This window comes from Panthera tigris, chromosome C1 (genome assembly GCF_018350195.1).
Source record: "Panthera tigris isolate Pti1 chromosome C1, P.tigris_Pti1_mat1.1, whole genome shotgun sequence".
In the NCBI taxonomy this organism is placed as follows: domain Eukaryota; kingdom Metazoa; phylum Chordata; class Mammalia; order Carnivora; family Felidae; genus Panthera; species Panthera tigris.
In genome coordinates this window covers 85,851,896-85,878,487 of record NC_056667.1, presented here as the reverse complement: position 1 = coordinate 85,878,487, position 26,592 = coordinate 85,851,896, and positions in this window count along the sequence as shown.

The window sequence follows — 26,592 nt, the reverse complement described above, 5'->3', positions numbered from 1 at the left end:
AGTCTTTTCCTTTAACATCAGGATACCATCTATCATTTACCCTTATGTTCTCTCTGTTGGTAATAGTCAAGCCCCAAGTAGCAGTGCGCTGTATTCTCAAACCTCTGAGAGATGAAGTTACCTCCAAGACCTGAATGTATTGGGTGCTCTGTCCTTGTCAGATGAGAACTCTCAGTGGCTACACCGAGGCTGAAGCATCCTTACTCTCCATCATGTCAATACCTTGTTTCCAGGCCAACTTTTACTTTCTATTGAGAAGTCTTCCACTATGTTCCTTTTCTGGATAAGTGTTCAACACTATCACTACCTTTTATCCTTACAAAAATGTTCCAAACCATGCATCTATTAATTTAACGAACACTTATTAGGCATATGTACTGTATTAGTTTGCTAGAGGTGTCATTAAAGGACCACAGACTGGGTGGCTTGAACAACAGAAATGTATCTTGTCAGAGTACTGGAGGCTGCATGTCTGAGATCAAGGTATGGGTGGGATTAATTTCTTCTGAGGGCTATGACCTAGGTACGTGTTCCAGGCCTCTCTCCTTGGTTTGGGCATGCCTGTCTTCCCCCTGTGTCTTCCCATCATCTTTCCTTTATATTTGTCTGTGTCTACATTTCCTCTATTTATAAGAATACCAGTCCTATTGGATTTGGGCCCACCCCAATGACCTCATTTTAATTTAATTACCTCTGTGAAGACCCATATGGTCATAGTCTGTGGTACTGGAGGCGTTAAGACTTCAACATATGCATTGGGGGCGGGGGGTACAATTTAGCCCAAACGTGCTATGAACGAGGCCCTGGGAATATATTAACAAATGCAATAAAGTCCCTGCCCTCATGGAATTTATTCATGCTCTCATGGGAACAATAAACAGTAAACAGAGGTTGTAATGCCAGATAGTGGCATTTAGAATCTAAACAGGCCAGGCGAAGTAGCGTGACAGTTAAGGGATGAAGCTGGGAGGGCTATAATTCTAGATGAGTTCACATTTCAACAGAGACATGAATAAAGAGAGGGTAAGCCATGTAGTTATATCAGACACACACATTCCAGGCAGAGGGAACAGCCAGGACAAAGACCTGAGGTTGGAGCATCGTTGACACATTCAAGAAACATGAAGGAAGTAATCGGAAATGAGAAATGGGAATTGGGTCGAGTAATGGGTAATGACATCAGCAGGGTGTGGGGTCTTATATGGATCTGGATTTTATTCTATGTAGTAGGGGAAGCAATTTGAGGGTTACAAACAGGGAACTGACATGAGAAAGAAAATTGTACCAAACATGGATTTTATGAGATATAATGTGCAACCCCTTCTAGGAAATATATGTCATCCTTAATAAAAATGCCTAAACAGTTTTCTGGTAGACTTTATTGAAATTAAGAATTCCTTCTGGAAAACGTATTACCTATCACCCGCCTACCTGACAGACAGGTCTTGTGAGAAGCCTAATATTCTTATCGCCTTCGATTAAACATTCATATAAAATCTCTCTGCCAAAGGGGAGTCTTTGAATTGGCTTTTTCAGAAGACTCTTCCTTATGGCAAGTTTGAAATTAAGCTTTGACATGTGGTTGCCATCAATTTGTCTAAAAAGTTGCTTTAACGAAGGAAATCATATTTACATTTTTGAAGGCTCACTGTGGGTACTGGATAATTCACTGTAGGGTTTCCATTTGGGCACATAACTTCTTTATTATACCTGAGGTTTTTTTGCATAGTCCAGGCACAGTTCTCTTAATTGTGCTAGTTCGTTTCAAATCTAAATTTACTACACAGGTCTTCTGACTCTAATATAGTCTATTTAAATTACAAGAAGATAAATGATTACAAAATAACTGAAATGCCAAAGCAAGCCCATTTCTGATACAAATTGACCTTTCTGCAGTAATCAATAAAAAGCTTTCTAAGCTCTTTTTTTTTTTCATTTCCCTCTTTAAGATCATAATTAAGTATGTATTAAGACTCAATAGGGGCGAGTGGGTGGTTCTGTCGGTTAAGTGTCTGACTTCAGCTCAGGTCGTGATCTCGTGGTTCATGGGTTTAAGCCCTAGGTCAGGTTCTCTGCTGTCAGCTCAGAGACTGGAGCACCCACTGGTGCTCTGTCTCTTTCTGTCTCTCAAAAATGAATAAATGTTTAAAAAAAAAAGACTTAACAATATTTTGGAGACTGCATAACCAAACAAAACTGTTTGTCCTCTTCTACTTAAAAAAAAAAAAAGCAAAAGACTGTGCTTTACTTACATGATTCACAGTTTCCAACCTAAATATAACATTAGTATTCACTGAGGGAGTCCCAGTAAACATCAAGGAGAAATCACACTGCCAGCAGAAGTCACTTCTTATAACGTCTGGTAATATCGAGTGTTTTTTTTTCAGTTCCAAATTTTAGATTAAGTCTAATTAATGAAAAGGGGCAAACTAGACGTTCTTAGATAAACTAGGGCTCTACAAGGTTTTGTTTTGCTTGTAAAACCTGTGAGATCGCCTCCCAATAAGTGAGATACAGAAAAGGGAAGTTTTTAAAAAGTCAGATCAAATCCAGACCCAGTTCCCCTCTCGCCAGGATGGGCAAGTAAAATATTAGCTATTCCTGAGCTAATTCTTGGGGCTACCATCAGTCCTGGGAAGTAGGTTGAGGCAGGTCCCCGGTTGTCATTCTTGCCTGTATTCCTCCACTAACTTTGTTCATTGAAGACTATGTATCTGCTGGAAATACAAAATCATTAGCTTGTTGAGATTTTATTTAGTTATGGAACCCAAAGAACAAATGAGTGAGGAGCACAAGGGATGGAACAGGAAGGAAAGTCAGCAAAGAAGAAGGGAGGAAAAAAGAGAGAAAGAGCCAGGGAGGAAAAGTAACATTTGTTTAGAACTTTGATAAAGAATCCGTATGTGCAAAATAAATCACACTCAAAAGATTATTTGCTTAAAGATAAAAACCACACGAACATAATTCAAGTTACAAATTATTAGTGTCACATTAAGCAACTGGGAAATTAGGGGCTTGCACTGACAGCAGCATATATACTAAAAATTGGAACTTGGAAATTAGTAATTAATGTCACAGCAGTGATGCATTTTCTTCCAAATGAATTGTACCGTTTTTTTGCTTAGGGACTTCAAGCTTTCTGTATGCAATGTTACTGCTAGTCTTTGTTAATCTAAGCTAAGTATTTCTAAGATGTTCATTTTATAATATACCAAGACTCCCTCTGTTACCAAAATTCTAAGCAAAGAGCATTCCTGAGATGTCTTTATGTCATTGGCTGATTTTTATTCGGTAATTCTTATTTGGCAGTGAACTTTTCACAAAATCACCTTAAATTTGATACAGTCTGTTATTGTGAAGATATTGTTTTCTTTTTTGCTCTCTCAGTCCTCAGTGAAAAATCTACAAATTACTGTGGGTTAGAGCACCTGACAAGGAAGCATGAGTTCACACACGCCATCCTTCCTTGAGTTCAAAGACTCTGTGAAAGGTATTACTGTGACTTCTAAGAACCCTAGTATTCTCCCTCCACAAAGCCTTAACTGTGATCTTTGGGCTCATAAATCCACAGTGTTTAAGAGTTAGGTAAAGAGGACAAAGAAAAGATTGTTCTACCATATGCATCAAATGCACACATACCCCAATGAATTCATCTGATTTGTTGGGATATATGTGCATTGATACCAAAAAAAGATATCAAGTATTTTAACATTATTACAAGTTAAAATACTTGATACCTTTTTGAGCTAAGCCACTTGGCATATAACAGGTTAACTGGAGTGTTTGGAAAGGTTCAGAATAACACTGCCATGCTCAGCCTAGCTCAAAGGCTGAGGTTTGGTTTTTATTATTATTATTATTATTATTGACTAAAGAATTAGGAACTAATTATCCATTTTCAAATTTTAAGGTAATTGCAAAGTAGAGATACTGAAAATAATTGCTTTATGCATGTGCTGTCAATCACCCTAAGTTTGCTGGAGCTTCAGCAGCACTGGTTCCATGTCAAAGTGGGAGGCAAGCCAATCTCTGCATGAACATTCACTTACTCCCCCTTTGTTATGCTGTAGAAAGTTAAGTGGTAGATTCATTGAACTAAAATAGAATTGATAAACACTACCAAGCTCATTTTAAAAATCAATAGGAATCCAGCAGGCATTTCTATTGGACATTTCAGTAAAAATTTAAATGCATCCCAGGTGTTCTTCTTGTTTTATTCATGCTTATTATTTAAATGTTGCATTTATAGCCTAACTGTGGCTACCCTAACCTGATTTCTGACTTGAGAAGTTGTCACTCAGGCAACCTGTAGCCCCAAGCCCCCAAATTAGATCACTCTCTCAATTCACAAGGAACAATTGATGGTCTTGTCTCATAAAATAATAGTGGGTTCAAATCTCTTTTCCACTCCCATCTATTCCCAACTCTTTCCCAGGATAGTTGTCCTCAGAGAATTACGGCAACCACTAACCTCTCTGCAGCAGACAATTGAAGACACGTACAGGAAAACCTGGTGCCCAGAGGCTGGCAACAGTGTTGACTGAATCACCATGAATGTGTTCCCTCCTCCTGGGTCCACCACACACACACACACACACACACACACACACACACACACACACACACACACTAATCACTAGGACTTACGGCACTTTTCCCCAGAAGAGCAAAAACCCAGATCTTTGTCTGATTTGTTGGGCTTTGGGAAAGTTATTCACTTATCTAAGCCTTGGCATCTTTAAAAAAAATTTTTTTAATGTTTCAAAAGTTATTAGGAAATATTTAAGGTATATGAAAGGTATAAAATTAGAATATGTTAAACACCTGTGAAGTTATCATCTAACTTTACAAGTATCAATAGCATTGCAGGTGAAGTCCCCCATGGAGCTTCTCCCAGATTGAGGAGATAACCACCATCCACAGTTCATCTTTTACATGCTTTCACAGATGTTTATGCTACCCAAAATGTAGAAAAGTTTTGTGTATGTAAAGGTTATAATACTGTATATGTTTTTTGGCAACTTGGTTTTTTGCCTTAAGATTCTATTTACGAGTCACATATTGATATGTGTAGCTGTAACTCATTCTTCTTCACTATTGTCCAATATCCCATTCTATTTGAATATATCACAACTTATCAATTCATTCTCTTGAAGATGGGTATTGAAGTTATTTCCAATTTTATGTTGTTAAAAACAATACTGCCATGGAAATGTTTGTATTTATCTCTTTGCTAAGACAGAGACATTAAGCCAGTATGCTGACCAGTTGGGGCACAAATGGGTATGACAGTAAATATATCTCTCTTGCCCTCAGATTTGGCCAGGTCAGGGCCCGGGTTGCCAGAGCCCCTTACCGGTCCACTGCATCCATGAGCTACCTCGCCAGCTTATGGTAGTACATGCTATGAAATAAGAACTGAAATTATCTACTCTCACACTCAGTCAAGACACTGAGAATAGAAACCAGATCTTATTGTCCACATTAACATGATTTTGCTATTTCACTACATTAGTATTGCTTTACTTCTCAGGAGCCTCTTGGTCAGATGAATTATTTGGTTGTTCAGTACAGAAACTTTCCAAAAGACTCATCAACTCTTCAATGGAAAGTATTGGCAGACAATGATTGCCCTAAGAGTCCTGAAATCTGCTGCCTTAAAATCCTTGCCTTGGTGTTCCCATCAGTCCTGGACTGTTGTAGCATGATCCTTACCCAATCCCACTGATGTTTCTTTATTGAGGTACATGGCCTAAACGAAAATTCCACTTCTCAATAAATTCTGATCTTGCCTTTCTGTTCCAAGATACTACCAAAGTTCTGTGTCGGTGTAAACAATAAACTAAGCTTCATCTTATCAACAGGTTGTATGGGTGATATTTGAGGAACTGGTATTTGCATCAAGAGAAGTATTAATATTTTCAACATGTTGATGTGACAGCAAAGGCTTTGAGAAGCAAGGTTATAGAGTATATACCTCATTGTAGAATGTCTGGTCATTATCAACTTTACTATATATTGGCTACTTGTATCGATGTGAACCTTATTTTCTCTGTAAAATAAAATGATTGGGCAAGCTGATACTTAATTTTTTTTTGTCTTAACAAATATTTTCATCTTCAGATCTAGAATAGGAACTCATTCTGAGAACAAAAAACATCACACCAATTGTGTGCATGTGTGTGTGTGTGTGTGTGTGTGTGTACATGTGTAGCAAAACCTCATCTACCTTATCTTGCAATGTAAGGATATTTTTAAATGACTCTAAGAAAGAAAATGAAGCATAGAGAAGAAAAATTACTTAGCGTTTTCCAATGATAAGAAGTGGAAAAAAGAACCAAGCTTCCAAACCTTCTCTGGAATATCCTATCAGCACACCTCTTTTCATAGTTTCCATTAGTAGGATATCTATAGCTGGAATACCATATGCATGGCACATGTGCCAATGCCTCCCCACTTTATCCTTGGCAGACATTGCAAAGCATTCACAGTACTTTTCCACAGCACAGAGTCTGTTTCAGAATCTCTTCCATATACCATTCCAGACAGCCAATGCCAATTACCTCAGGTTGGTGCTCAAGATAACACTTATTGACTATTCCTTGTTTGTCTCTGCTTCTCTAGTTCAAGCAATCTGGTTGACTTTCTGTCTTCCCCAACTGCCATGCCATTCCCTCACTGGATGCTCTGATAATACTCTTTCCCCATCTAGGAAACCCATTTCTCTCACTTTGTCTACTCTCCCCATTGCCATCTTCAAAGTTAAATTCAAATTGACTATTCTCCATGAAAGTTTGCCTGCAATTCCACATCATGGTGACCTGTCCCATTCATAAACTCGAGTGGAACTTCAGCCTGAAACTATCCCCAGAGATTTGCCATTTTCAGAAGAAAACACATTGAAGAAAAATCTGACAAACTCTTTGGAAATGTATCACACGATTGGTCAAGAGTAGAAAGAGAGTGAAATCAGATGCCTCCTTGAGTAATTGTTTTTTTTGCAGCCAGGTCATCGTTTAAAGGGAAATGGTGTGGGAGTTGGTGATGACAATGAAGGGTAGCTGAGAGACAGGATGATTCTACTCCTTGAGTTCTAGTGTACAGCCTATTTTGCAGGTATTGAAGTTGGAGTAAGGAAATGATGTTAGAATTAAAACGTCTTCTCTGTAAAGATGATCAGCAGAACGGATTCACCTTGATGGTAAAGATGTAGGGATGGTGCATAGCTAAGCCTACAGTGGAAAGACCAAGACTAATAGAGATCACCAAACGATTGTCAGATCCTGCGCCATCAATCTAATTTCACCATTAAGGCAGCCAAAGCAACCAGGTCGATGATTTTAAAGTCCAACTCTGTGTTGTCTTGGAAACAAAATGGCTCACCCCTGTATGGAACTGATCAATTGCTCAGTGCTCAAATTGCAAATAATGCTCTGACTGGATTGTATCCCTGGAAGTTTTTGGACACAGGAGTAATTAGAATTCTAGGCAGGTTACCTATCACAGAAGGTTAAAGAGACTTAACCAACACAAAGAATTGAGGCATTATATATTTGAAATTACACAATTTTCTGTTCCCTTGGTCCCTTCCCAAACTCACAATTGCTTTCAATAAGTTGCCTGTTTAATTGGTTTCTCTGCAACCAGCAAGAATGCTTGCTTTAATCTAGAAACTAAAGGCAATCATTACAAATCCAGAATTTTAGTCACTTGTCATGTTTATACACTTTCTGAAAAAGTTACACACATCTATTTTTTGAAAACAGCATAAATATTTTGTTAGAGGGGCTAATTTTGCAGTATTAAGCAATTTGTCTCCATCCTATATAGAAGGTCATGAATGAGAATTCAAATAAAGGAAAATGTTAATGAAGCTGTTGGGAAGCAAAATGAAGAAAACAGAAGGTTTAATGATGCTGTAAGTGCTCTTTAAAATAAAAGGGAAGCAAAATAACTGGGGAAGATCTCTTCCCTCCCCTAAAGCCAAAGATTAGAAGAATTACAACAATGAGTACATAATTATAAAGAAGAAATAATCAATGAATTTTCAAACGTGTATGCTCATATTTATGCCTCATTCTTCCTTTTATATTAGAGAAGGTGACCCTTTCCCCAGGCCAGCTCTACTCTGTGGAGGCTTTACCTTCCCCTCTTTCTGAGACCTTCTCTCTCCTATATAAATCAACCTCTTCCTTTCAATTGGATCCTTCCCATTAGCAATTATACATGTTCAAGATTATCCCATCTTCAAAAAAAAAAAAAAATTCCCTCATCACTCCACAGCATTTAATTCCTCTACTTTCCTTCACAGCTAGTCTCTTAAGAGTTGATTAAATCCAATTTCCACTTCTCACCTCCCACTTACTAAAAGTTACACCTAGATGGCTTCTATGATCGACACACCATTGAAAAAGCCTTTGAGTTACATGTCAATAAATCCAGAGAGAATTTTTTTTTTAGTGTTCAGTCTGCCTGACAGCACATGCCGGTCTCTCCAGCTTAAAACACTCCTTCTCTTGGATTCCATGACACTCCACTCCCCTCCCCTTCCTTTCTAGTCTTGGATCTCTGCCTCCTTTGCTATCTCTTTGTCCTTTAACAGGATCCATGGTAGAGTGTCTTGAGATTGTGCTCTCTACCACCTTCTTTTCTTACAATTTGTTTTCTTCTTGGGCAATTTCATCTAGGCCCATGTCTCTGACTAGCATTTCCAGTCCCGAAGACTCTCAAGATCAAACCTCTTCTCTGAGCTTCCAAATAATAGGTTTAATAATACGTCTAAATCTCCAATTGAATAGCTTGGAGGCATTTCAGTCTCAACATGTACAGAACTGAACTCATGATCTGCCCCTAAAACTTGATCTTATTCCAGTGTTCTCAATGTTAGTGAATGGCATCAAACCAGAATCCTAGCTTAAATATTTCTCAACTATGTCCACTGCTAACCCATTCCACTGCCATGCCCTAATCTATGCTACTATCTCTTACAAAAGCTTCTACAATGGTCTACTACCAACTGGTCATCCTACACACTAACCTGTCTCCAGCACATTCTCCACATAGCAGCCTGAGTGACATTTTCCAAACCAAGAGCTGATCATGGCGGCACCATTATAAAAGCCATTATTGACTTCCCACAAATCACAAATACCAATATCTTGTATGTTGACTACAAGGTCCTACATTCCTGCACGTTGCCCACCTTTCAAGCATCAAATAGTACCATCTTCTTCTTATTTTCTAGTCTCCAACCCCACTAACACCTTCCTTCAGTTCAGCAATTATTTTCTCCCACAGGGCTTTAGTACAAGCCACTCCTTCTACATGAAATATTCTCCCTTCCTCTTTTCTCTCCCACCTCCAGCCAAGCTAACAGCCTACTCATCCTTTATGCTTCATCACTTTCTCCCAGAAGACTCCTTGCCACCCCTAAGTCAGGCTCCTTTGTTACACATTTTCACAGAAATTCATCCTTCCTTCAGATAACTTAGCTGTTTATAATAATACATCCATTTTTACAATCATTTATATAATGTCTACCTCACCCACCTATCTAAAAGCTCCATAGGAGTAAGCTTTAGATGTGTTTTTTTCACTACTCTTTCCAAGGAACCTAGCAGAATATTTAGCACATAAAGATCACTTAATAAAGAATGTTCTTAAAAAAGAAGTGTTTTTAAAGTATTTCACCTGTATTTTATATTTTTGCCACTGAAAATGTGATAAAATATCCTGGAATGGCTACTGGATGACTCACACAACTACTTTTGTATGAAGGCAGGTATCATAAATGTAGCACAAATGTTCTGAGAACCATGGGGGATAACAGAGTCCATTTATTTTAAGGCAAAGGGTTGAAGAATCCACGGAACAATTCTCCAAAATTCACTGCACTCAATGAGAGAAATTACTAAGGGGAATGTGCCATGACCATAAATGTGTGGAAGAAATAAAAGGCTGTACTCTTTTTTGCATCTAATCTTCTCAATTTACAAAGCAGATGAGCTCCAGAAAGGTAAAAAGACTTGTCCAAGTTCCTGTAATGTAAGACCCAATAACACCACTTTATTTATGTCTTTCCATGTACCTAACATTGGGCTCTGTTCTCAGAGGGCATATGATAAAGTGTATTAATTAAAAGGAACATGTAGGTACACAATAAATATAATTCATTCAACACATGCCTCTGCAGCACATTCTATTTGTTGGGCCTTGGATAAGTACCACAGAACTGAAAACAAGACAAACATGATATCTTCCCTCATGGATCTTACATTAATTAAGAAAATTATGGATTGTGAGAGCTGCTATAAAATATATAAACAAGGCAAGGTGATAATGTGACAGGAGGAATAAGCCACAGTCACTTTGGATAGACCAGTCAGAGGAGACCTGTCCTAGGAATGACACTGGAGGTTAGACATAAAAGATGAGAAGGGGCCAACCCAATGAAGAGGATGTGGGATAACTCCAGTGGAAAGAGGCAACAGCACATGCTAAGGCCCTAGGGAGTATAAGAATTTGTCTTCTTCAAGGCAAAAAGCACCATGGTTGGGAGGTGGTGCTTGATGGGAGCATTGTGTGGGATAAAGCTGAGGAAACTGATAGGAGTCAAATCAAGTCGTTGAAGCCTGTGGCAAAGAGTTTCTCCTTGCTTTTAAGAACTGCGCATAGCTGTAGAGACAGAGCCTAAAGGCCTTGCATTCTTCAGCCTCCATCACTGTGTATGTGAGCGAATTCCTTTTTTTTTTTTTTAAGTTTGTTTTCTTAAGAGAGAAACAGATAGAGTGCAAGCAGGGGAGGGGCAGAGAGAGAGGGAAACACAGAATCCAAAGCAGACTCCAGGCTCTGAGATGTCAGCACAGAGCCCCGCATGGGGCTCAAACCCATGAACCCTGAGAACATAACCTGAGCTGAAGTTGGACGCTTAACCGACTGAGCCACCCAGGCGCCCCTGAGCCAATTCCTTATAACTACCTCCCACCTGCCTCTAAGCTCAGAGATCTGCAGTTAGGAAGCGAGAGACCCAGGAGAGCCAATGGTGTAGTTCTAGTCTGAAGGCATTCAGCTGGAGACCCAGGAAGACCTGATGTTTCAGTTTGAGTGCAAAGGCAGGAAAAAACAGACACCTCTGTTCAAAAAGAGTCAAGAAAAAGGAATTCTCTTATTCAGTCTTTTTGTTTTGTTCAGGCCCTCAACTGATTGGATGAGGCTCACAATAGGGAGGGCAATCTGCTCTACCAATTCAAATGTTCATCTCATCCAGAAACATCCTCACAGACACACCCAAAATAATGTTTGACCAAATATCTGTGCACCCTATGATCCAGTCAAGTCGAAACATAAATTCAATCATCACATTTAACTCTATAAGGCTGCCTTCTAGATGTAGAACTGTGTTGAGTTGAGGGCTGCAGGATATATTAATACTGCTGTTGAATAGATGCCAGCATGTTGTGCTTGGCTATGTGGCTATAGTGACCTTGGACTAGCTCTAAGGTTAGGCAAAGTCCTGACAAAGAATAGCAGAGGTAGGGAAAGTATGTGGAGTAGGAAAGAAAGACAATAAGCTGATTTGGCTCACCTAGGTAAGGAAACTATTTCAAAGCAAGAGAAGTTGTGAGCATTTGGAAAACTCTATAATGTAGTTTGTGAAAGTCTATAAAGTAGGGTGAGATCAAGAAAGGTTAATTGGAAGAGATTGTACACCTGGGAAGCCATGTTGGTGGAAGGAAGATTTCATAATCTGAGCAGAACACAAAAAGTCACCAGGGTAAGGTTGGAAACAGTATCTGGAAGAGAGCCAGAACCTGATTCTAAGGGATAAACTAGAGCTCAGAAAGAAATCCCTGAGTTTTCTTATCGGTAGAATGGACATAATAATATTGTGTGACTTCTCGGATTATTATGAGGATCAAATAAACCCTACTTACAGAGGCACCTGGATGGCTCAGTCAGTTGAGCCTCCAACTCTTGATTTCAGCTCAGGTCATGATCTCATGATTCCTGAGCTGGAGCCCCACACGGAGCCCAGTGTGAAGCCTGATATGGGACCCAATGTGGGCCACACTGACAGGGTGGAGCCCTCTTGGGATTGTCTCTCTCCGTCCCTGTGTGCCCCTCACCCACTTGTGCATGCACGTGCTCTCCCTCTCAAAATCAATAAATACACTTGATCTTAGTCAAAAGGCCGAGAAGCGATCAAAATCAGTAAATAAAGTCTTAAAAATAAATAAATTCATTCATTAAATAAATCCCACTTTTGTGGCTCACACTGCTGTGTAGGGAATTTGCTTGTTTATTCTGTGGGGAATGTTACACTATGTCATGCTATGGTTAATAGAAAAATTTGTGCATTAGTTATTATTCTATTGGTTGTGAGAACTGAATAATGCAAGAAACCATCAGCAACACCTGGCACAACATAAAGGTTACTTACCTCTGTCTCACTATGCCATTCCCACCTGTCACCCTCTATGCTGAAGGGAAGGGGCAACAGAAAGAAGGCTCTTAAATTAATATGCTTCTACTATTTGTTCCAGAAAATTCTTGCCAAGGAAGACAAGGGTATAAAGGCTGTACATTCTTAGTCCACCAATCCTAAAGCATAACTTGCACTTTACCATATCTTATTCAGATCCCCACCCTGAAATTTGCTCTAATTTCAAACAGATTTCCAAATCCTATAAATTTCTGCCTCTGACCTTTCTCTTCTGAGATCCTAGACATTATCAAGGGGGCATTCTCCCTATTTCAGTGAGTAATAAATCAGCTTTGATCGATAGGTCTTTTGAAGGTGTCAAGAATCAACACCTGTCTTCTTTTCCTATCTTACACTGTGACTTTGGTTAAGTCAGTTACGTTGTCAAATGTCTCTAGATACAAAACAAGTCCAATAATACCACACGTCTTCCTCACAAAGTATTTGGAAGAATGAAGTGTGCTATGATTTTCTACAGCACTTTCTGTCCAAGGATCTCAAAGCATTTTATTTCTGCCAAGTGCAAATATATTACATGATTAATAGTACAGCTTCTGAATGTGGCAGGAAAAAAAAAAGATTTCATAGTTCCAAGTATTATGCTGTCAAACTCAGCATTCTCTTAATGCAATGACTTTATCATACCATTACATAAGAGCAATACAATAGGAAGAATTGGATGAAAATTGAGACTTAAACTTGCTGCTAGTTTCCTAATTAAAAACTAAAGAATGCCTCCCAACTGCTGATTTCTTTATTTGACTTCATTAGAAAATCACACATGGATGGATTCATAATTACTCTTAAATTACAAGCACTTGTTTATTAATGTTACCAAACTGAGGAGCAGTACAACTGTCTATGATATGTCAATTTTAAAAAGCTGTGAAGCAAACTGATACTCTGTGTTAATTACATTGAACCTTTCACATTTTGGATTCTAAATGGTACTAGTGCTTTTATGGGCTTGGAACATTCTGTCTTTACTCTTCACAGAGAGGGGGGAAAAAACCTACTTACCGTTCATTATCTAACAAAAGGGTAGATAAAAAACAGAAAATAGTTAATACTATTTTTTTAAGGATCATAAACCAAACTGCATTAGACTCCAATAAAATCTGATTACAGAACAAATCAGCATTCAAATTTCTGTGCAAGAAAGTGTTGCTTTGGAAAGTGTTCCTTTCCCAATTCTTGCTGCCTGATTGTTTAAGATGCAAAGAAAAGGTTCAGGGAGTCATCTGATTCTTTAAAATGAGACTCTACTAAATGTCTAAGTTTATCCCTGTATATTGGGGTGTGTGTAACTCAAAAGATATAATCTGACATTCCAATAATAATACTGAATTTCCTGGAAAATATAGAAAACAATAAGAGAAATGTGAGGTCTTCTATTAACTTGAGATCATGGCTTTATCCTTGCCAAGATTTAGTGAAACTGGATTTGTAATCAACAAAGAAGGTCCTGCAGGAAACCTGTAGTCTCTAGGATCTTTCTCATTTGTAATATTGACTAAAACACTCATGATGAATTATAAAGTTTTGTGAACTGGAGGAAGAAATAATATAATTTTGAAGACTCGAAGGCAATGAATCAAGCCAAGTGTCTTCATTGTACATAGAACAATGCCCTTCAACAGTGACCAGAATGTATCCTAGCAACATAATAAGTCCTTCGCTGATAACAAAGAACATGTGATTGTTAAAGCAAATAACTGCTCATCCCTAGTTTTGTATTCTATTCTTGGTTCAGCTACTAATTTGTAGCCATAGTAAATCACTAATCTACCTTCATGTCTCTATGTCTGCTTCCATAAAATTAAAGGAGATGTTGAGGGATGTTTAGCAAGAAGAGCAAAGAGCTGGACTAGGTTAAGTAATAGTAATTTAACTCAAATTTGAGGTCAATAAAAAGGAAGAGAGGTAAATGTCAGAGAGAGCGCAAACCTCCCTTTACCCACTGACACCAGATTTCACAAAACACAGCTTGTTCTTTTGATAGGCTCTAGAGAACAGCCTTTAAACTCTCATTATAAAGTATGGTCAGAGCCCAGCCACACAAACCAAGAGTGATTTTTTTTTTCTGTCTCTCCATTATCCCTTCTGGATACCTAGTCCCCTCTTGCTTTCACAGTGAGGTGACTTCTGGAACAAATTAGGGGCAAGGGAAGAGAGCCTGGGGGCTTACCTGTCTCCATCCCAACTCCTTTCCCCCAAGCACCTGCCCCACTCTTGCTACCCCTTGTTACAAAGAGGGTTAAACTAGACTCTGGAAAACTGCCACCACCGACGTTCCTCTGTCCCATACCGATCCACCTATGGATGTCCGTAACAGCCCTGCACTTGGCATCTACTCCTGGGCGTGACATAAAAAATATACTATGAGAAAACATCCAGTGAATTTCTCATCTCCATTAAGGGAATGTTACTAATTCCTAAAAAAAAAAAAAAAAAAAAAAAAAAACCAAAACCCTTATCTTCGTTCCCCTTCGGGGTATTTATTTTTCACTGCTAAAGAATCCAAGCCCAAACATTGCAATGAGCCCAAGACAACTAAGCTATTAGAAGCTACTCTCAAATCTTACCAAATGTGTTTCCTTGGTGGCCATTCTCAGCATTCCTGTCAGCACATGAAAACACGTCTCAGAGAGAAGCAAAGCACTCATTTACAAATTTGTTCCCTTGCAGTTAATATATTGTTGCTAGGATTTAATGCTCTCATTATCTTTCATTATTTACAGCCAATGTATTAATATCCCATGAAATGTTTCCTCTGAAATGATTTTAATCTTCTTATTTAGCTTGTTCTAAACTCAACCACTTTGCGGTAATGAACCTGCTCCCCCTAATTAGCTGTTCATGGGAAGCCCACACTACCCTGCGAGGAACTTATTACTAATGTGAAGTGTTCAAATGGCCCTGGTGGGGAGCTGAGATGCCAGCAGGCTCAGCATTCCCAGCTCCATCAATTCTTTCATAACCATGAGCTTAGATTCTGAGTAGTAATACCTTCTAATACCTCAAAACCTGCACAAAAGACTATCCACATGTCCCCAACAAAATCCTTTCACTCTGTCTAGGACTGCAACAATCAACACTAGAAATTCATTTATTAAGTAAAACAGCTCCTATTGATACACCTACCAAGAAACCAGCACATTGCAGGACACTAGAGATTAAAGGATATTTAAGCCACAGTCACAAGGGTCTCAGAATCTTACAGGCAACAGAGGAAATTCCATTGGAAAGTTATATCTAACAAAAGATAGAATTAAAACGTCTGTGCACACAAGAGTACAAAAATATCATAAAACATTACCAGGTTAACTGTCAAATAAGTGCACTGGATAGTTCAGAACAGTAAAAGATCACTGTGGGCTAGGAGCAACTGGGAAGCTCTTTCCAATTTTAAAAATGTTTAGGCAAAATCTTGATGAAATGGCAGGGTTTGAATGGTCATAGTTGAAGAAGGGCGCTCTCAGTAATTACAGGTCACTCATTACTGAATGTCCATTATATGAGTACCAGTCAACTCAGCTCAATACCTCTACTAGCTAATGTATACCTCAAAACTTACAACAAGTATGCCTTCTATCTTTTGTTGTTGTGTTCTTTTACAAAGGAAACGGAAGCATAGAGAAGTTACACCACTCTTAAGTCAGTCTTTCTGCTCTGCTATTAGTGTGTCCCCATTTAGGTGACAGGAAACTAAGTGAGAAAGAACCCATAGACCTGACACTATAAGTATATTGGTTTGACTGCAGGGAAGAGCCCAAGAATTTGAACCAAGAGAGATAAGGATACAAAGGTAGGCTGTGGAGGGCTCTGAATGTTATGAAGTCTCCTTCTGAGCAGACTTTCAGTGTTGTGGGTCACTTTGCAGGAGCCGCTACTCTGATCTCGCACCATGGAGGTTTTAGGGGAATCGGTGGGACTCAACCACTGGAAATCTGAGTGTGATAGAGAAGTGAGGAGGACCTCGCAACAACCAGCACATGGATCTTGGCAGACCAAGTTCATACCTGCAGTGCTCAAGTCATAATCCCAACCAGAAGTTCTACTCATCTGCAGAACCAAGCCAGGGACACACTATGACCAGGGCACTCAGTGAAGTATAGCTCTAGCTCACTAGAATCCTCAGACAAGGAGTTTTGCCAGCCCTAGAGCCCATGCCCAGGTCACTATATAATGATAAAGCAGTCAATACATCAAGAAGATACAACAATTATAAATATTTATGCACCCAACATTGAAGTACCTAAATACATAAAGCAAAATTTAAGAGAGCTAAAAGGTGAAATAAACAGTAATACAATAATAGTTGGGGACTTTAATACCTCACTCTCAACAATGAATAGATCATCCAGATAGAGAATCAATAGGATAAAGTGGATTTGAACAACACTGTAGACCAAATGGACCTAACAGACATACAAAGAACACTCTAACCAACAATAGAATATACATTCTTATTAAGTGCATATGGAACATTTTCTAGGATAGATCACATGTTAGGCCACAAAACAAGCCTTAGCAAATTCAAGACGATTGAAATCACACCAAGTATCTTCTCTAACCACAATGGCGTGTAACCAGAAATTAATAACAAGAATAAAACTGGAAAATTCATGAACACATAGAAATTAAACAACACTCTCCTAAACAAGCAATGGATCAAAGGGGAAATTAAAAAGTTTCTTGAGGGCGCCTGGGTGGCTCAGTCAGTTGAACGTCTGACTTCAGCTCAGGTCATGATCTCACAGTTTGTGAGTTTGAGCCCTGCATCAGACTCTGTACTGACAGCTCAGAGCCTAGAGCCTGCTTCAGATTCTTTGTCTCCCTCTCTTGCTGCCCCTCCCCTGCTCACACTGTGTGTCTCTCTATCTCTCTCAAAGGTAAATAAACATTAAAAATTTTTTGAAAAAATTTTTCTTGAAACAAACGGAAATAGAAACACAACAAGTAAGAACTTGTGGGATGCAGCAATAGCAGTTCTAAGAGGTAAGTTCCAGCAATAAACACCTACATTCACAGAAAAGAAAAATTTCAAATAAACAATCTAAATCTACACATTAAGGAACCAGTAAAAGAAGAACAAGCTAGGCCTAAAGTTACCAGAAGAAAGAAAACAATAAAGATTAGAGCAGAAACAAATGAAATAGAGGACAGAAAAATAGAAAAGATTAACCAAATTAAGAGCTAGTTCTTTCTTTAAAATTTTATTTATTTTGAGAGAGAGAGAGGGCATGCATGCAAGTGAGCATGGGAGGAGCAGAGAGAGGGAGAAAGGGAGAATCCCAAGCAGGCTTGGCACTGTTAGTTTAAGCCTGGTACAGGGTTCAGACTCACAAACCATGAGATCATGACCTGACTCATATTTGTACACTTAACTGCTTAACCGACTGAGCCACCCAGGCACCCCAAGAGTTGGTTCTTTGAAAAGATAAACAAAATTGACAAACCTTCAACTATATAATCAAGGGAAAAAGAAAAAGTACTGAAATCAACAAAATTATAAATGAAAAAGGAGACATTACAACAGATAACAGAAATTCAAAGGCTGAGAGGCCACTGTGAACAACTATATGCCAAAAAACTGGACAACCTAGAATAAATGAAAAAATTCTTAGAAACATAAAACTTACCAAGACTGAATAAGGAAAAAAAAAAAAAAGAAAAAGAAAATCTGAATAGATCAATTACTACTAAGGAGAGTGAATCAGTAATGAAAAAAAAAAAAATCTCTCAATGATGAAAACTCCAGGACTAGATAGCTTTACTGGTGAATTTTACTAAACATTTAAAGAATTAACCTCAATTTTTCTGAAACTCTTCCAAGAATCAAGGCACTCTCAAATTCATTTTACAGGACCAGCATTTAGTCGATACCAAAACCAGAAAAGAACACATACTAGAAAAAAAAAACTATAGGCCAATGTCCCTAATGAGTAAAGATGCAAAAATTCTCAATAAAATACTAGCAAACCAAATTTAGCAGCACATTAAAAGATTCATACACACGATCAAGTGGGATTTATCCCTGAGATGCAATGATGGCTCAACATACACAAATCAATCAACATGATACATCACATTAGTAGAATGAAAGAATCACATGATCATCTCACCGAAAAAAAAGCACTTGACAAAATTCAACATCCATTCATGATAAAAAAAGAAAATCAAACCTCTTAACAAATTAGGCATTGAAGGAACATATCTCAACATAATAATATAACTTAATTATATTATTATAATAATAATCTTGCCATATATGACAAGCTCACAAGTAATATTATACTCAACGGTAAAAGGTAAAAGAATTTCCTCTAAGATCAGTAAAAAGACAAGGATGCCCACTCTCATCACTTCTATTCAACATAGTACCAGAAGTCCTAGTCTTGCCAATCAGGCAAGAAAAAGAACTAAAAGTATCAGATTTGGAAAGGAAGAAGTTAAATTGTCCCTTTTTGCAGATGATATGATTTTATATATAGAAATCCTAAAGACAACCAAAACACTGTTAGATCTCATCAATAAACGCAGTCAAATTGTAAGATACAAAATTAACATGCAAAAATCAGTACCATTTGTATACACTAACAACAAATTTTCTGAAAAAGAAATAAAGAAGTCGATCCCACTTAGAGTAGCATCAAAAATAATAAAATACTTAGTAATAACTTTAACTAAGGAGATAAAAGATTTCTACTCTGAAAACTACAAGACATTAAGGAAAGGAATCAAAGAATACACAAATGGGAAGGTATTCCATGATTACTAACTGGAAGAATTAATATCATTAAAATGTCAATACTACCTATCAAAAGTCATCTATAAATTCAATGCAATTCCTATCAATATTCCAATGGAATTTTTTATGGAAGTAGAATAAACACTTCTAAGATTTATATGGGATGATAAAAGACCCTGAATAACCAAAGAAATCCCGAGAAAGAAGAACAAAGCAAGAGACCTCATACTTCATGATTTCGTTATACTATCAAGCTAGTCATCAAAACAGTATGGTAGTGGGGCACCTGGGTGGCTCAGTCGGTTAAGTGGCTGACTTTGGCTCAGGTCATGATCTCGCTGTCCGTGAGTTTGAGCCCCGCGTCGGGCTCTGTGCTGACGGCTCAGAGCCTGGCGCCTGTTTCAGATTCTGTGTCTCCCTCTCTCTGACCCTCCCCCATTCATGCTCTGTCTCTCTCTGTCTCAAAAATAAATAAACATTAAAAAAAAGTTTTTTAACAGTATGGTAGTGACATAAAACAGACCAATGGAACAAAATAAAGAGCCCAGAAATAAACACACTCATATGCAGTCAACTAGCATTTGATAAGGGAGTCAAGAATACTCAATGGAGAAAAGACAGTCTTTTCAATAAATGATGTTGAGACAATTGAATATTCACATGTTAAAAAAAATGAAACTGGGGGCACCTGGGTGGCTCAGGACGTTGAGCATCTGATGATTCATGAGTTTGAGCCCCAAATCGGGCTCTCTGCTGTCAGCCTGTCAGTGCAAAGTCTGCTTCGGATCCTCTGTCTCCTTCTCTCTCTGTCCCTCCCCCACTTGTGATCTCCCCAAAATCAATAAATATTTTTTTAAAAATTAAACTAGATCCATGCCTTACCTCATTCACAAAAATTGACTTAAAATGGATTAAAGATTTGGGATGCGTGGGTGGCTCAGGCAATTAAGCATCCAACTCTGGATCTCATCTCAAGTCTTGATCTCAGGGTTGTGAGTTCAAGCCCTGCCATGGGCTCTGTGCTGGGTGTGAAGCCTACTTAATTTAAAAAAATGGATTGAAGATTTATATATAAAACCTGAAACTTTGAAATATAGGAATAAAGCTCCTTGGGTTTTCAAAGTAATTTTTTTATACAACACCTAAAACATAAAAACAAAATAAAAAATTAAAAAGTGGGACTACATCAAACTAAAAATCTTCTGCACAGGAACATAAATCATCAACAAAATGTAAAGACAACCTATGAAATGGGAAAAAATATTTGTTAATCATCTATTTTATAAGGGGTTAATATTCAAAAAATATAAAGAACTCATATAACTCAATAGCAAAATACCAAATAACCCAATTTGAAAAATAAGCAAAGAACCTATATGGATATTTCTCTGAAGAAGATGTACAAAAGGCCAACACGTGCATCAAAAGATGCTCAATATCACTTGTCATTAGGAAAATGCAAATTAAAACCACAATGAGATATCACCTGACACCTGTTAGAATGGCCATCATCAAGAAGACAAAAGATAACAGATGCTGGCATGGATGTGGCAAAAGGCAACCCTTGCACACTGTTGATAGGAATGTAAGTTGGTGTAGCCACTGTGGAAAACAGTAAGCAAAATTCTCATACCATACAATCTAGTAATAGAAATATCATAAAATCTAGTAATTTCACTTCTGGGAATATATCCAAAGGAAACAAAAACACTGACTTGTAAAGATATCTGTACCCCATATTCATAGCAGCATTATTTACAACAGCCAAGACATGGAAACAACCTAAGTGTCCATCAATGGATGAATATCCATCAACCAAAAAAAGCAAGGAAATCCTATCATTTGCAACAACATGGATGGCTCTTGAAGACATTATGCTAAGTGAAATGAGTCAGAAGAGAAAGACAAATATTATATGACCTCATTTATATGAGAAATCTTTAAAAATAATAATAATAGAAAAGGAGATCAGGGGCCACCTGAGTGGCTCAGTCGGTTAAGCTTGCAACTCTTGGTTTCAGCTCAGGTCATGATCTCACAGTTAGTGAGATCAATCCCTGCGTCGGGCTCTACACTAGTAGTGCAGAGCCTGCTTGGGATTCTGTCTCCCTCTCTCTCTGCCCCTCCCCAGCTCACACTATCTCTGTCTCTCTCAAAATAAATAAACTTAAAAAAGGAGAGAGAGAGAGAGATCAGATTTGTGGTTACCAGAAGTGGAGGGTTGGGAAGGGAATTGGAAGAAGGCGGTCAAAACTTCCAGCTTATATGTACAAACTCATGTGCAAACTTCCTGTTAGAAGATAAGTACTGGGGATGTGATGACTATAGATAACAAGAAAGTTGTTAAGAGAGTAAATCCTAAAAATTTTCATCACAAGGATAATTTTTTTCCTTTTTTCTTTCTTTCCTTTTTATTGTATCTATATAAGACGGATGTCAGCTGAACCTATCGTGGTAATCATTTCATAATACATGTAAATCAAACCATCATGTTGTACCCCTAAACTTATACAATGCTGTATGTTTATTATTTCTCAATAAAACTAGGGTTGGGGGGTGGAAACTAGATGCAAGACTCATCCCCACTCTGCCCCTTGGGCTGTGTGATCTCAAACCCAAGACTTAACCTTTCATACCTAGATCTCTCTATGAAATGATCTCGGTCATTACTTCCCAGATTCCTTATGTGATCTCAAAATACTTCTAGAGATGTCTGACACCCAGCCACTAAAATGTTCTTGAAACTTCCCTACCAAGCTCTTCAGACTATATAGAGTAGTTCCCAAAACAGTTTGCTTATGAGAACCCTCACTGAATATTTTAAAATACCAAGAGTCTTCTCCCATGATGGCAGGTGTTTGTATTTTTTCAATTGACTGAGAAAATAATGACCAAAGCTGCTGCTGACATCGTCACATTTTAGAATGAATTTGCATTTTACTATCTGGAGCAGCATCCACATAGAGTTGAAAAAAACAAAATTACCAATCTGTGGGAGCCTATCTAGCTATTCAGGCTATAGACAATACCAATCTTCTAATGAAATAGATTTGCCATACTTTGCATTGATGTTAAGGTCTTTCCACAGATATTCAGTCCTCAGCCTGGGAACCACTGACTAGAGTTACTTAACTAATTAGGTAATTATTATCCTCAGAAAATTAATTTTTCCTACAGTTTCCTCACTTAATGAAACGGGATGTTAAATGCCACTGCTGTTAAAAAGCAGCCACCAGAGCGTCTGGTTTGTTTGATGTAATGTAGATTACAAATATAGAGATTCTTACCCTCATAGCACAACTATATTCTGATAAAGGATTTAGAAAGCAGTTGCTTAAAGGGAGAACTCTTGTTTGGCTGTTTGTTGGCTTTCCCTTCTGAAAGTCCTCATTAAGCACAAGAGGCTGAACAGCAGAATTAAAAAAGAAGAAGAAGAAGAAGAAGAAAGAAAGAAAAAGAAAGAAAGAAAAGGAAGCAAAACTGCCTTCCCAAATCCAAGAGTTCAAATGAGATTGCATACAAATTGCTGGGGACTCTCTTCGTTCAGCCTAGTAGCTATTATTCCTATTTCTATGTGACTTGCATGGCAAAAGCTGGAACAGAACACAGAGACAAAGAGCCAGGACCAAGAAAGACAATAAAATTGTTGTGCACGCTTCTGCAATCTACCAGGCTAGTTCCTGCCTCGCAAATTTCTTCCACATTCTGCTGTCCATCATAGAGGCAGCTTTTAGGAAATGGGGGGGGGGGGGGGGAGCGGGGCGGGCAGGAAGCCATCCGTTGTCATAGAAACAATAGCAATTTGTGCCACCTTTGTGCAAGTGGAGAGAAGCCTGGCTGCTGCTGTCGGGCCCGTTTCCAAGGACCCAGATTGAGAAACACCAGCCAGCTTAAAAGGGAGCCCCTGAATACTTGCCAAGCAAGCAAACCTATACCCCTCAAGTGGGCTGTCACATATTTGCCTGGGATTGAAAGTTGATTAAAATACAACCCTGGATGTGGGAGCCCTTTGAGAAAGACACGTTACTCCACCTCAAATTCCCCCATGTGAGGTGTAACGAGGCAATGGTAACCTTGCACGCCAGAGTCATTCTGTGGGGAGCAGCCGGGAGCAGGGTGTTCAGCCCTCAGTCTGATGGGATCTGTTCTCATCAGAGAAAGATGTAATCATCTTTAAGAGACTCTAATTAAGCTGGTGATTAAGGTTAGCGTTGGGAAAGGAAACGTCCCAAGGGTGAGGCCAAGCTGCCAGGGATCACGCTGACGGCGTGCAAGGCCAGGTGGCTGTGGCTTTCCCTGAATTTATGGCCTCTTTAAGACGGTTGCAAAATGGCTTCCCTCGTAAATCAGCAGGCAGACATGAAATAGTAACCCCCAGCCTTCCACAGTAGGCTCTAAATATCTGGCTGTCCCTGTGGGCTCCCCCAACACGGGAAGTGCCCATCTGAGAGTTGGGACACAGCAACCTTAAATATAATAAGCTCATGTAAAAATGCAGGTCCTGTGGGCTCATAGAGAAGAAGAAATTCCTGTTAGTACAACTTCTACAAGTTCCCTCCCACCATTTATGCTGTTTCTACCTGTGAGTACTGAGAGAGTATCTAAGGGTTATAGATACAGATCAACGAGGAAGGACTGGAGTCTGAGGACTTGATGGTGAGACAAGCTGGGCTGTAGGGCTGTCACCAGACAGGAGGGCAAATCCGAATGAAGGACAGAAGAGTCCAGAGAGCTGAGTGAGAGAGGTCGGGAATCACATAGGAGGCAGCAGGGTACACATAAGCAAAGACAAGGAGACTGCCAAAGGTTTCCACAGACTGGGAATACACAGACTCCCAGAACAGACTGGAGAGTCCATCTGAGGCTTAATTTTGAGACATGAGCCAAATTCACTCAGAAGTTTTCCATGTGCTTCTGCTAGGGCAAGAATAAATCACACACCAGATCAGTTGGATTAGGTTTAACTGAATGGGACAGATAATCAAAAAGATCCTTGGAAAAAGCCAGAGGTTGGCAAACCAGGGCTGCTACAGTGGCTCTAAGGCAATCAGGGACCTGCTCCTTTCCGCTTTTCACTCCACCTCTAGGCTGAGGACCTTAGTCTCTTGACCCACAATAGCTGTTACAGCTGCAGCTATCACACACACATTCCAAATGGCAGGAGGGAGGAAGCAAGTTTTGCTCTTCCCCTTCTACAAAGGCTTACCAGAAGTATGGAGCAATACTTTATCAAGCAACACTTTCACTGGCCAGAATCTACTCATAAGGCCACTCCTAACTGCAAAGTGTAGAGAAAATGTGGTCTTTAGACTGGATTCATTGCCATTCTGAATAAATTACTAAGTAAAAGGAAAAATACTTTTACATAACTAGAAGTCTCTGCCACTCAGGGTATTTCTTCTTAGACACTCTGGTGATCTCTTTAGAATGTGTCAGTCATGGTTGCTAAAAGGAAAAGTGTTCTTCCACTCACTACTCACCAAATCAGGGAGTGGGGAGCATTCCCACACCAATTCTCCAACTCTCCAGACACCAACTGGGTGTCCTACCATTAAAATTGGACACTAACAACCACAGTTAGTGCAGACCCCACAGGACAAAGGCTCAGTCCCACAAGATGTCCCCCACCAAGTCCCAACCTCCCACACTTCTGACCAACTGGCTATAAATCAGGGGGTCCACAACCCTCTCTGTAGGTTCAATAATTTGTTAGAACAGCTTGAGAACTCAGGGAAACACTCTACTTACTAGTACCAGTATATTATATAGTATATAACTTAGGAACAGTGAAATAGAAGAGATACATAGGGCAAGACATGTGAGAAGGGGTGTAGAGCTTCTATGCCATCCCCAGGCCCACCATGTCCCCATAACCCAATGTGTTTGCCAACCTGGAAGCCCTCTGAAGCTCTTCTATCAGGGTTTTTACAGAGGCTCCATTACATAAGCATGATTGATTAAATCATCGGCAGTTGATGATTGAACTCAATCTCTAGCCCCATTTCCAATGGGAGAGGGCTGAAATTTCTAACCCTTAGTCACACGGTTGGTTCCTCTGGCAACCAGTACCCCTCATCCTGAACATCTAGGTGCTTCTAGCCACCAGTAATCTCATTAACATTCCAAAAGACACTGACCACTCCAGGATTCCAAGGGTCTTAGGAAGCTCTCTGGCAGGAACTAAGACCAGTTATAACAAAAAACCCTTTTACCACCCATTCTGTTCAGGAAATCACAAGGCTTTTAGGAGCCCTGTGTCAGGAATGGTGGTTAGACTCCAAATATATATTTCCTTTTTGTTGTTGTTGTTGTTTTGTTTGTTTTAATATATGAAAATTATTGTCAAATTGGTTTCCATACAACACCCAGTGCTCATCCCAAAAGGTGCCCTCCTCAATACCCATCACCCTTCCTCCCCTCCCTCCCACCCCCATCAACCCTCAGTTTGTTCTCAGTTTTTAAGAGTTTCTTATGCAAATATATATTTCCTATTACATCACTATCACACAATTCTGCAGCAAGAAAGTCTTTCTTCAGCTCTTTGTCCCCAGAGTACAGCACGTCCTCTTCAAGGTTGGTGGGCAGTACTGGAGTCATGGGTTGGATGGATTGGAGATAAGAAGCTTTAGTACCCACAGGAGAAGAACCCCCGGAGGGCCTAAAGCCCCGACAACGAGTCCACCACCCAGAATCTGAGTCACTGTCAGAGACACCTCTGGCTTTAACTACTCTGGGCTTACACCAAATCAAAGTCAGCTTGGATCCTGAGACGGCCAAAGAGACCACAGTCATAATCATAGCTTCACAAGTAATGGGATTCATTTGCAGAGCACTTACTCTCTGCAAACACTGTTCTAGGCTCTGGAGATGCAAAACCTGAGAAGCATCCCTTCCTCTGAAAGTTTCCAGTCTTGCAAGTGAAACAGTAGTAAACTACAGGTTAAAAGACAGCATGATCCATGTGATGCTAGGTGTTGCTGGCACACTATGGTAGATTCATCTAAATCCTATAGTAGGTAAAGGAAGGCTTCTCCTGACATGAAATCCTGCTGAGTTTGAAAGGCAAATAGAAGTCAGACTAATTGAAGAAACAGGAAAACTGTGTCATGCAGAGCAACAGCACATGTACAAATGTAAACACAAAATAGGGCACATTCGAGGGGAACACTGGTAGTTCGGTCTGGATGGAGTGTGTGGTAAAAGTGAATGAATGGCTTGAGACTCAATCTTGAAGCACCTGGGAGGCTCAGTCGGTTAAGCATCCAACTTTGGCTCAGGTCATGCTCTCATGGCTCATGAGTTCAAGCTCCATGTCAGGCTCTGTGCTAATATCTCAGAGTCTGGAGCCTGCTTCAGA